At 43.5% G+C, this 9,160-nt stretch overlaps 1 pseudogene; it reads right to left on the bottom strand.

Annotated features, from left to right (window-relative positions):
* Window positions 1-1,431: 1,431 nt before the first annotated feature.
* Window positions 1,432-6,095, bottom strand: LOC136528784 (monocopper oxidase-like protein SKU5; annotated as a pseudogene).
* Between the last annotated feature and the right edge of the window lie 3,065 nt (window positions 6,096-9,160).

The raw sequence follows: 9,160 nt of genomic DNA, 5'->3' as shown, positions 1-9,160 counted from the left end.
TCTCGTGAATTTCGTCTAAACTGTGTAATTAGTTTTATTTTTTATTTATATTTAATGCTTTATGCATGCGTCTAAAGATTCGATGTGATGTGGAATCTTGAAAAATTTGGTATTTTGAGAGGGAACTAAACAGGGCCTTGTTCTAAAAATACTAATATTCAGGGAAAAAAGTCTCTATTGTCTTTTCACCAACGTGTCTTCCCTTTCTCTCACGTCTCCGTGGTCATCCTTAGGCTCGCCGCGCCGCCAACGATCCTTTCTATGGTCCCGCCAATTCAGAGACTGAAGCCAGCTTGCGGCCACGAACAAGGTGGCCACGCCGAACGGCCGAAGATGGTACCGAAGATAGTGGCCCTACGTGTCAATTCGCCGAACATGGAGATGGTCTCATAACTGAGAAGGAGCACGAGATAACAATTTTTAAAAAAAGAGTCTTCACGAGATAACTATGAGTGGTGGTAAAACAGGCAAGTGGCATCGTACACCCTTAACTATGAGTGGTGGTAAAACAGGCAAGTGGCATCGTACACCCTGTAGATTTTTTTTTAACGAACCGACACTGACAATGTTTGTTTGTATTCATATAACAGAAAGCATACAATAATTTTGATAAGCACGGTTAGTTACTCTATATAGCATGTACCTAGATGAGACGATCGTTTCCGTTCAAATGTCAAACTTGTAGCAATAAAAAAAAGCATTAAAAAACGATGTCAAACTTGTAGCAATAAAAAAAACATTCAAAAAAGATGTCAAACTTGTATGGGCAGCTGACCTCTCTAGCACTGAAATACTAGCTGATAGTCACTACTCAGCTACCTACCCTACCAGCCGGTTTCTTCATTCCATCTAGTCCCGGCCATCGGTCAAAATCCCAGCTTAACTTTATTTGATCTGATTTATGGTGGCGCTAATTATGGCGATCTCACATGCAAGGGCAAGCCTACTCATCAATCATCATCACCGCTCCATCGACTGCTTTAAGCACTCACCGTCACCGGTAAACCGGGCAGAAATTAGTGAAAAGAAAACGCGTCATCAGATCTAGTACTACCGGAATTGTCCATTGTTTAACAGACTAATTGCGTACAGTAACGCCTGCTGTTGTGCACAGTAATGCCTTCAATTCTCCATAGTTTAGCTGAAACAACTGCAGGTCTAAAATTCACAGATTAATTGGATAGCACTTACTATAACAGACTAATTGCAATGTGATGCATGGCTACAACCAACAATATCCAACTCTCCACAGATTGACTGATCAAGAAAACACACACACACACACACAAGGAGTCAAGGACCATCCCAGGCAGCACAACACTCCTTGCTTGCGGGTGCCAGCTGCCGACGGCCTCAAATATGCTGATCGAGCTAATGCACAGTTCTTCAGCATGCTAATCAGTTCTGATCGACAAAGATGTGCAACGGCAGTATTTCAATCGACAGACAAATCATGAATGGAACCTACGAATTCGACTGACCTACTCAACAGTATTTCTGTCAAACGCCTAATTAATCTGCAAACAGCAGCCTGACCACAAGCTGGCAGTTCTTGTCAAAGGCCCAACGCCAAGGCTACCAAAGCGAGCAAAACCGCAAGCACATGATAGTTCAGTTTTGCCACAGAGGCTGATGACCTTGAACCATGAGGCTTCTGAGCCCTGGGAAGGGGGAGAGAGAAAAAAATCGAAGCGTTATTAGCAGGCATTTGCTCATAAATGGAGGAAAGGGGTTTTCTACTATCTAGAGGAGCAGCAGCACATAAGATAAGCAGATATCATACTTCTGTTTATCCTTGAGGAGGCCACAGTAGAGCATGTTGTCTGGAGCAACCATTTCGGTAACATTATAGCCTCCATTTGGATCCACCACCCTGATGTAAGTCTCCTGACCCAGATACCATGTGTCCAGGTTTTCCGTCCGTACATTCCAAAAACCTGGACTGTCAAGTGACAGCATCACAGCGGTCCATGCTCCTGGAAACACCTACAGGGTCAATAACACGGTAGTAGTATCAGTTAGACTGAATGCAGCAACACTTTCAGCAATCATTACACAACTGCATATGTGATATGTCGCTTTATTACAGTGTAAAAGTAACAGATTTATTGTATCCACAAAGGTATGAACATTAGCATCCAGAAACACAAACAAACATTATTACTTATCCTACAACAGCTACCTGAGTCGTGCAACGAGAAACACCATCCCGCTTGTTATAAGTCCCACGGCTATTCTCAGTCCACTCACCATAGTCCATTCTGTTGGCAGTATGAAAATGATTCAGTATCCAGGACTCTTGAAAAATGTGTCAGCATAAGGAAATGAGAAATAGAAGCTTTACTCACCCTACGACCCAGAATGCATATCCATCGATATGGTAGGTCTGGACAGTTGTCATTGTTCTGAAATACAATTTCCAAAAAGTTCTTGTATGTGGAGTTAATGACAGATGTTCTAATCACTGGTGGTCCATTAATTGGCATTGTAGGGAAGTCGAGTGTGTAGACATCCTTCTTGTCATAGAGATCTGCCAACCTCAGAGGAGTATTAGGTGGGGAATAAGAGATACCACTCAGTGTAGTCCGTTTCTTCCCATTGATGATAACAGGTGGTTCATTCCTCAATTTGTAAACCTGGCTCACATTGATGGAGCCATAGTGAAATGAGCCTTGAGGATTCGGACGAGCAGCACCAGTGCTCACGTTCATCCTAGAAAGAAAAGGTGCTATGTGAGGCCAAGATGTAGATACATACATAATCTGATAATCCAGTGTGCACATGAAAACTTGGTTAGACAATGCTAAATGTCTGTACTGTCTGTTGCCTGCAGATACTAGCAGACACCCCAACACTCTGTCCATTGATGATGCTAGTAGAGACAAACTAATGAATATTAAGCCTTTTAGAGATTGCTGTTGGTGTTCATAACAGATTGAAGTTTCTAATGCAACTTATATGGAAGAAGTACAATAGAAAGAGGGCAAATATTTGGGCAGAAAATAATTCTGAAATGCTACAACCCCAAAAGCTTTGATTCATCAAGAAAGGATTCATGTATTTCATTCAAAAAGGGTTTTCCATTCAGATTCAGAAAGCAGACCATCTAAGGGAATCTCTTGGAATGCACATGAACTATATTACAATATAGATAAAAGGCAACGGCAAGGTATGGGGCAAAACAACTAGAAGGAGCTATATTGCTTGTATACACAGCAGTACTAACAAAGGATTGCATAGGAAAGTCAAGCCTGCAGTCACTTGGATAACCAATAACCATGAAGAAAGTTTCTTTCTTTTCTACAAACCTGATTGAGCGTGCCTGGTTCATTGAGAAAGTTTTGTCATACTCATCAATTCATCATTTGGTGGATCAGGAAGAGGACCAGATGCTTTGCCCTTTGAGTTTGAATATTGCAAAATCGCAACACCAGTGACTCTGGTCCAGAGCGATTCATTCACAAACCTAGCACTGGACACAATGTAATAATCACTGCTTGCATTCTGATCCATAGTGACCAAAAATGAGTAAGACTGGCCCACGTGGATGTCGAGATTAGTGAAATTCTGCTTCATTGTATATGAACCTTCTGTTTCAACAAGGGCCATGTTGTGATTCTGAATCCTCAAGTTTAAGCTTGTGGAGACACCAACATTATGGACACAGAAACAGTATGTTTTTCCTGTTGAGGAATGGAAGCTGTCAGCTATCAGATTATGAATACGTACATAAGCAATCATTAGTCAAATAAACTTTAGTAGGTGTTGCCATCATGAAAGTGATAATGAATTATCACCATCATTCCCCAACATCTAGGGAAAACATTGTGTGTAGTTCAGTGGTAACATTCATGTGAAGCAACAGCAAACAGATGAACTTCTGAGATTTAAAAACATGGGAAGGGTGGACTTCTAGTGACCAATTCAAAAACATGCCATCCCAGTTTGATGTGAGCCCTATGATGCTTAGAGCGAGAAAAGTAATCACCTGGCTCAACTTTGATAGTCTCGTGCTCAATGCCATCTGGCACGAGGGAGTCATTATACCTATATGGCCCCTTTCCATTCATCAAAACACCGTCTGGCATCCCCAGCTCCTTCCCATCATCAAGCATCTTCCTCAGGTGCTGCAGATGAGAAGACGAACACAATGAACACCCATGATCATCCGAAAACTATGTGATGCATACTGCAACATAAGCCGTGTTTTTCCCCCTTACCATGTGGTTCATCTTGTACCAGTCCCCGACGAACAACGTGATGTCCCCGTCTGGCGTGTCGAATGGGACTGAGATCACCACGCGGTTGTTGACAGTGATACCTCCAAACCCCCCAGCAGCACGCTGCATACCAAGGGGTGGAAAGTAGAAGAAGCTGCCAATCTGGTCCTTGACCTGTAAGTTGTAAGTCCAGTTCCAACCCGGCGGTATGGGGCAGGTGGTGCCGAGAACCCCATCCTGCCAGCAATTCTTGCGTTGCTGGATCCCATCCCTTGTTGGGTTGATATCACAGAGCCCCATACACAGTGAGTCAATGAAATGAAAGCGGGGGCACGTAAAAACAATTGCATAAGAGAGGCCGCTGCAAAGATGAGACTGTGAGAGTGCTCACCAAGTGATAAGCAGGGGCTCGTCCAAGCTGTTGAGCACATTGACGACCACATTGTAGTTGGTGGTGAAATTCATGATAGGGCCTGGGAACTGCTTGTTGATTGCGATTACCTGAAACAAGAGACAGGCATACACAGAGTTAGAGACGGGCATATTGTAGTAGCTACTAGAAAGTCTTCGAGGGAGGCTGAGTCCTAAAGCATTTGGGAACAGTGAGTTTGGCAGTGACCAGCCGGTAGTGTGGAGTATGGGAATGGCTCGGAACGGTTACGGAAGTATATATGCAAGCAGGGGTATGGAGTAGAGGAGATCTGAAGACTGAAATTTTGCGGGTAGCAGTGTGTTTGAACTTCGAACCGCCCAGGTGAGCGTTTGGTTCGTTCAACCGTCTGTCTGTTCACTCATTGCCTTCCATATACGTCGAAAATCTTTGAGCGGACAAGGAGCACAAGCAAGTCTGAAATCCTGCAAATGCGCAGGAAGCAACTCAGAATTGTTTTTTGAATGGAAAAAAAAAGGGAATCTTGAGGCAAAAGAGAGCATGGACTGCTGTGTGCGGGTCGGGTCAGCCGGTCAGAAAAGGGAGATGCAGGCATCGAGAACTGAATCTTTTCACCAACGGTCAGAAATGCTGGCGGCCGCCTAACTTGAATCAGGGGGCGAGAAATCCAATCTCGACGAAGGTGTTATTGCGTATATCAGAAATAAAAGACGAAATGTTGTTGAGCCCGTAGGTAGGACCGTAGGAGGAAGCAAAATCCAAGCCTTGGGGGCAGCTTCTAAGGAATGGAGAACACGCACTCTCGAGTGGATTCGATTCGATTTCGTATTGCAGTCGCACGCAGAGGGATGAGAAATGAGACGCAGAGTTGAGTACCAGTAGTAGCAGCAAACAAGCAGAAGTAGGGAGCACGGACCTGCTGCGGGACGCCGTCGCTGGTATGAACCAGACCAGCCAGCCGGCTGATTCCACTCTCAAGCTACCAAACCAGCCGAACAGTTTTTCCTTCCCAACAAACCAGCAAAAACAGCGTTTTCAGCCAAGAGTAAAATAAAAATCTTTGAATGTCACATCAATATATCAGAGAAATATCGGAAGAGGTTTTTAAATACTAATAAAAACTAAATTACAGAACCCATCAAAAAAACTACGTGACGAATCTAATGATACTAATTAATTGGTCATTAACACAAGTGGGTTACTGTAGTATTTAAGGCTTTTTATGGACTAATTAAGCTTAAAAGATTTGTCTCGCGATTTTGTCGAGAACTGTGCAATTAGTTTTTTCGTCTATATTTAGTACTCCATACATGTGCCGTAAGATTCGATGTGACACTTTGGGTCAAAAATTTTGAAAACTAAATAGGGCCGAAGTTTCAGAGCAGCGAACGGGAGACGTCCCAGTCGAAGAAGGCGAAGGGGTCGGCGGCCTGCGCGACGGCGGCCAGGAACGCGACGGCGAGGAGCGGCGCTAGCGCCGCCATTGCTTGCTAGGTCAAGAAGGTCTGCTGCTTCTTGTTCACTTGTGGTGAGGGGAGACGAAGATCCGAACTCTCTCATTTTATTTGCGCTCCTGCACCCCTCCGTGGCTCCGTCCAGTGGAAATGGAATGGCGTGGCGTGGTGTGGTGTGGTGTGGTGTGGGTTTCTTCTGCTCTACTAGTAACTTCAGTTTCTTCTTGTGAGTGGGGAAGGGAGCGGCGAAGCGGAGAAGAGAGGAGAGGAGCGGAGCGGAGCGCGTGACTAGTGACACCAGCGTGAGAAGCGGAAACACGGAGAGGGGGGAACGAAGCAAGAAAAGGATGGTGGACTGGAGTGGTGGGGACAGTTCACGCCCAGCCCAGAGCTGTACTGAACGGCACTGGGGTACGTGCTCCTCATGCTTGGCCGGCTTGTGTGGACTGCCTGCTGAGTGAAAAGATACGAGACGGATCCGAGGATGGCTACGGCAGCCGATGAGTATCAGCAATCTACTCCATCAGTATCTAGTACTAGTACGTATGGAGCTTCCTTTTTTAATATTGTATATAATATAATACCTCGTGTAAATAAATAAATTAAAATAGTTAAAATATAGTATAAAGATCTAGTATCTTTTATATATATATATATATATATATATATATATATATATATATATATATATATAAGCGGTTCGGTACGAACGAAGAAATTTCGAACAAAAGGATCGGAACTCGCTGATAGGAAAGGAGAGAAAAACAAAGCAATGCCAAGAGCTCCGTCAATCTGCTGTTCATCGATAGACGAAGCTCTCTCTTTTTCATCTCGTGCCAGATGTAACAAAAGATTAGTCCTTTTTCCTTCTCGCGAACCACGGGAGCGCCCAGCGCCCAGAAGATATATATATATATATATATATATATATATATATATATATATATATATATATATATATATATATATATATATATATATATATATATATATATACTATTCTGTAGCCGGCTATAAAATAACTTATTCTGTGGCCACTTTAAGTTACGACAGTTACTATGATAATTTACGAGACTACAGTGACTCCTTACTAAATGATTTATTATGACATTATGGTAAATATCACCGTGAGTTGTAGTAACACGAGTATTATAAATGCATATTCATGTTATCGTAAATTGGTACAAACATTATCATAAATCAAGGTGGCTATATAATAAATTATTTTATGGCCAACTATAGAATAGCCTTACCCTATATATACACACACAGAGCAGCTCAGAGTAGCTCTAGTGTTAAGTGAAATTGAACCGTGGCATATGTAAATCGTGTGAAACAAAATGAGGGAATGAGATACCCTCACCGTGGGATCTCGGTACATGTTAAATAGGCAGGGAACAGCTCCCTGCGTGGCCACATACACCGGGTGTTGTTACAACAAACTCACACACTAGATCTATCTACCTCCATACATTTGTTACATGCATGCACACGGCTCAACAACCTGAGACCATGGCAACACCCTGGCCTATACAACGTACCTAGATATTGTTATCTTCAACATCCCCTCTCAATCTTAACCAGCCACTAGGTTGAGATTGGACCTGAATCTGTTAATCTTGGCCGCAACCACCGGTTTGGTAAACCCATCAGCTAGCTGGTCATCAGTGTGTACCCATTGAATATCAAGTAGCTTTTGTGCTACTCTTTCCCTCACAAAATGGAAGTCTATCTCTATATGTTTTGTACGTGCATGAAAGATTGGATTGGCAGAAAGGTAAGTGGCACCAATGTTGTCACACCAAAGCCTAGCTGCTCGTGGATGTGGTATTCTCAACTCCTCAAGTAATTTCTGAATCCACATAACCTCAGCTGTAGCGTTTGCAAGTGACTTATATTCTGCCTCTGTGCTCGAACGCGACACAGTCGCTTGCTTCTTAGCGCACCAGGAAATTAAATTCGGTCCAAGGAAAACTGCAAAGCCACCAGTGGACCTTCTGTCATCAGGACACCCTGCCCAATCAGCATCAGAAAATGCACTCATCATTGTAGACTTGGATGAACTGATCTTCAACCCTAGCTTGAGAGTTCCTTGTATATACCGAAGTATTCGTTTGACAGCACTCCAGTGAACTGAGGTCGGTGCATGAAGAAATTGACACACCTTGTTCACCGAAAACGATATATCAGGTCTGGTAAGTGTAAGATATTGCAATTCCCCAACTATGCTTCTGTACCTCGTCGCATCCTCAGTTCCAAGAGGTTCTCCTTCGGTCACACTCAACTTTCCAGTAGAGGAAAGAGGAGTGTCAATAGCTTTACACTTATGCATACCTGCACGTTGCAGCACATCTGCCGCATACCGCTCTTGAGAAAGCTTGAGACCATCACCGAGCTTGTTTACCTCAATGCCAAGGAAGTAGTGTAGGTTTCCAAGATCCTTGAGAGCAAACTCTTGTTCCAAGTCCTTTAGTAATGCACCCGTCGCCTTTTGTGAGGAACTTGCCACTATAATGTCATCCACATATACAAGAACAAAGATAGTATGACCACCCTTGCTGTAGTAAAATAATGATGTATCTGCCTTTGAAGGTATGAAGCCCAAGGCTATCAACTTTGCACACAGCCTCGCATACCAAGCACGTGGTGCTTGTTTAAGACCATAAAGAGCCTTCTCAAGCTTGCAAACAAACCGTGGTCGCCTTGGATCTGCATAACCGGGAGGTTGCCACATGTAGACCTCTTCTTCCAATATGCCATGCAAAAAGGCATTTTGCACATCTAGTTGCCGAAGCGTCCAACCCCTTGACACGGCAATAGACAATATGAGGCGAATTGTTGCCGCCTTGACAACTGGGCTAAATGTATCCTCGTAATCAATTCCATAGCGTTGACAAAAACCTTTGGCAACGAGACGAGCTTTATACCTATCAATGGTGCCATCAGCTTTCCTCTTCACCTTGTAAACCCATTTGCAGTCGATCACATTCTTGTCGTTAGGTGGTGGAACAAGCTGCCAAGTCTTGTTGTTCATGAGAGCCTTGTACTCAACATCCATGGCTCCTTTCCACTTAGGATCCTGAAGAGCTTCACTA

This window comes from Miscanthus floridulus, chromosome 19 (genome assembly GCF_019320115.1).
Source record: "Miscanthus floridulus cultivar M001 chromosome 19, ASM1932011v1, whole genome shotgun sequence".
NCBI classification, from domain to species: domain Eukaryota; kingdom Viridiplantae; phylum Streptophyta; class Magnoliopsida; order Poales; family Poaceae; genus Miscanthus; species Miscanthus floridulus.
The sequence above is the reverse complement of the archived record's forward strand: the minus strand, read 5'-3'. Positions and strand labels throughout refer to the sequence as shown.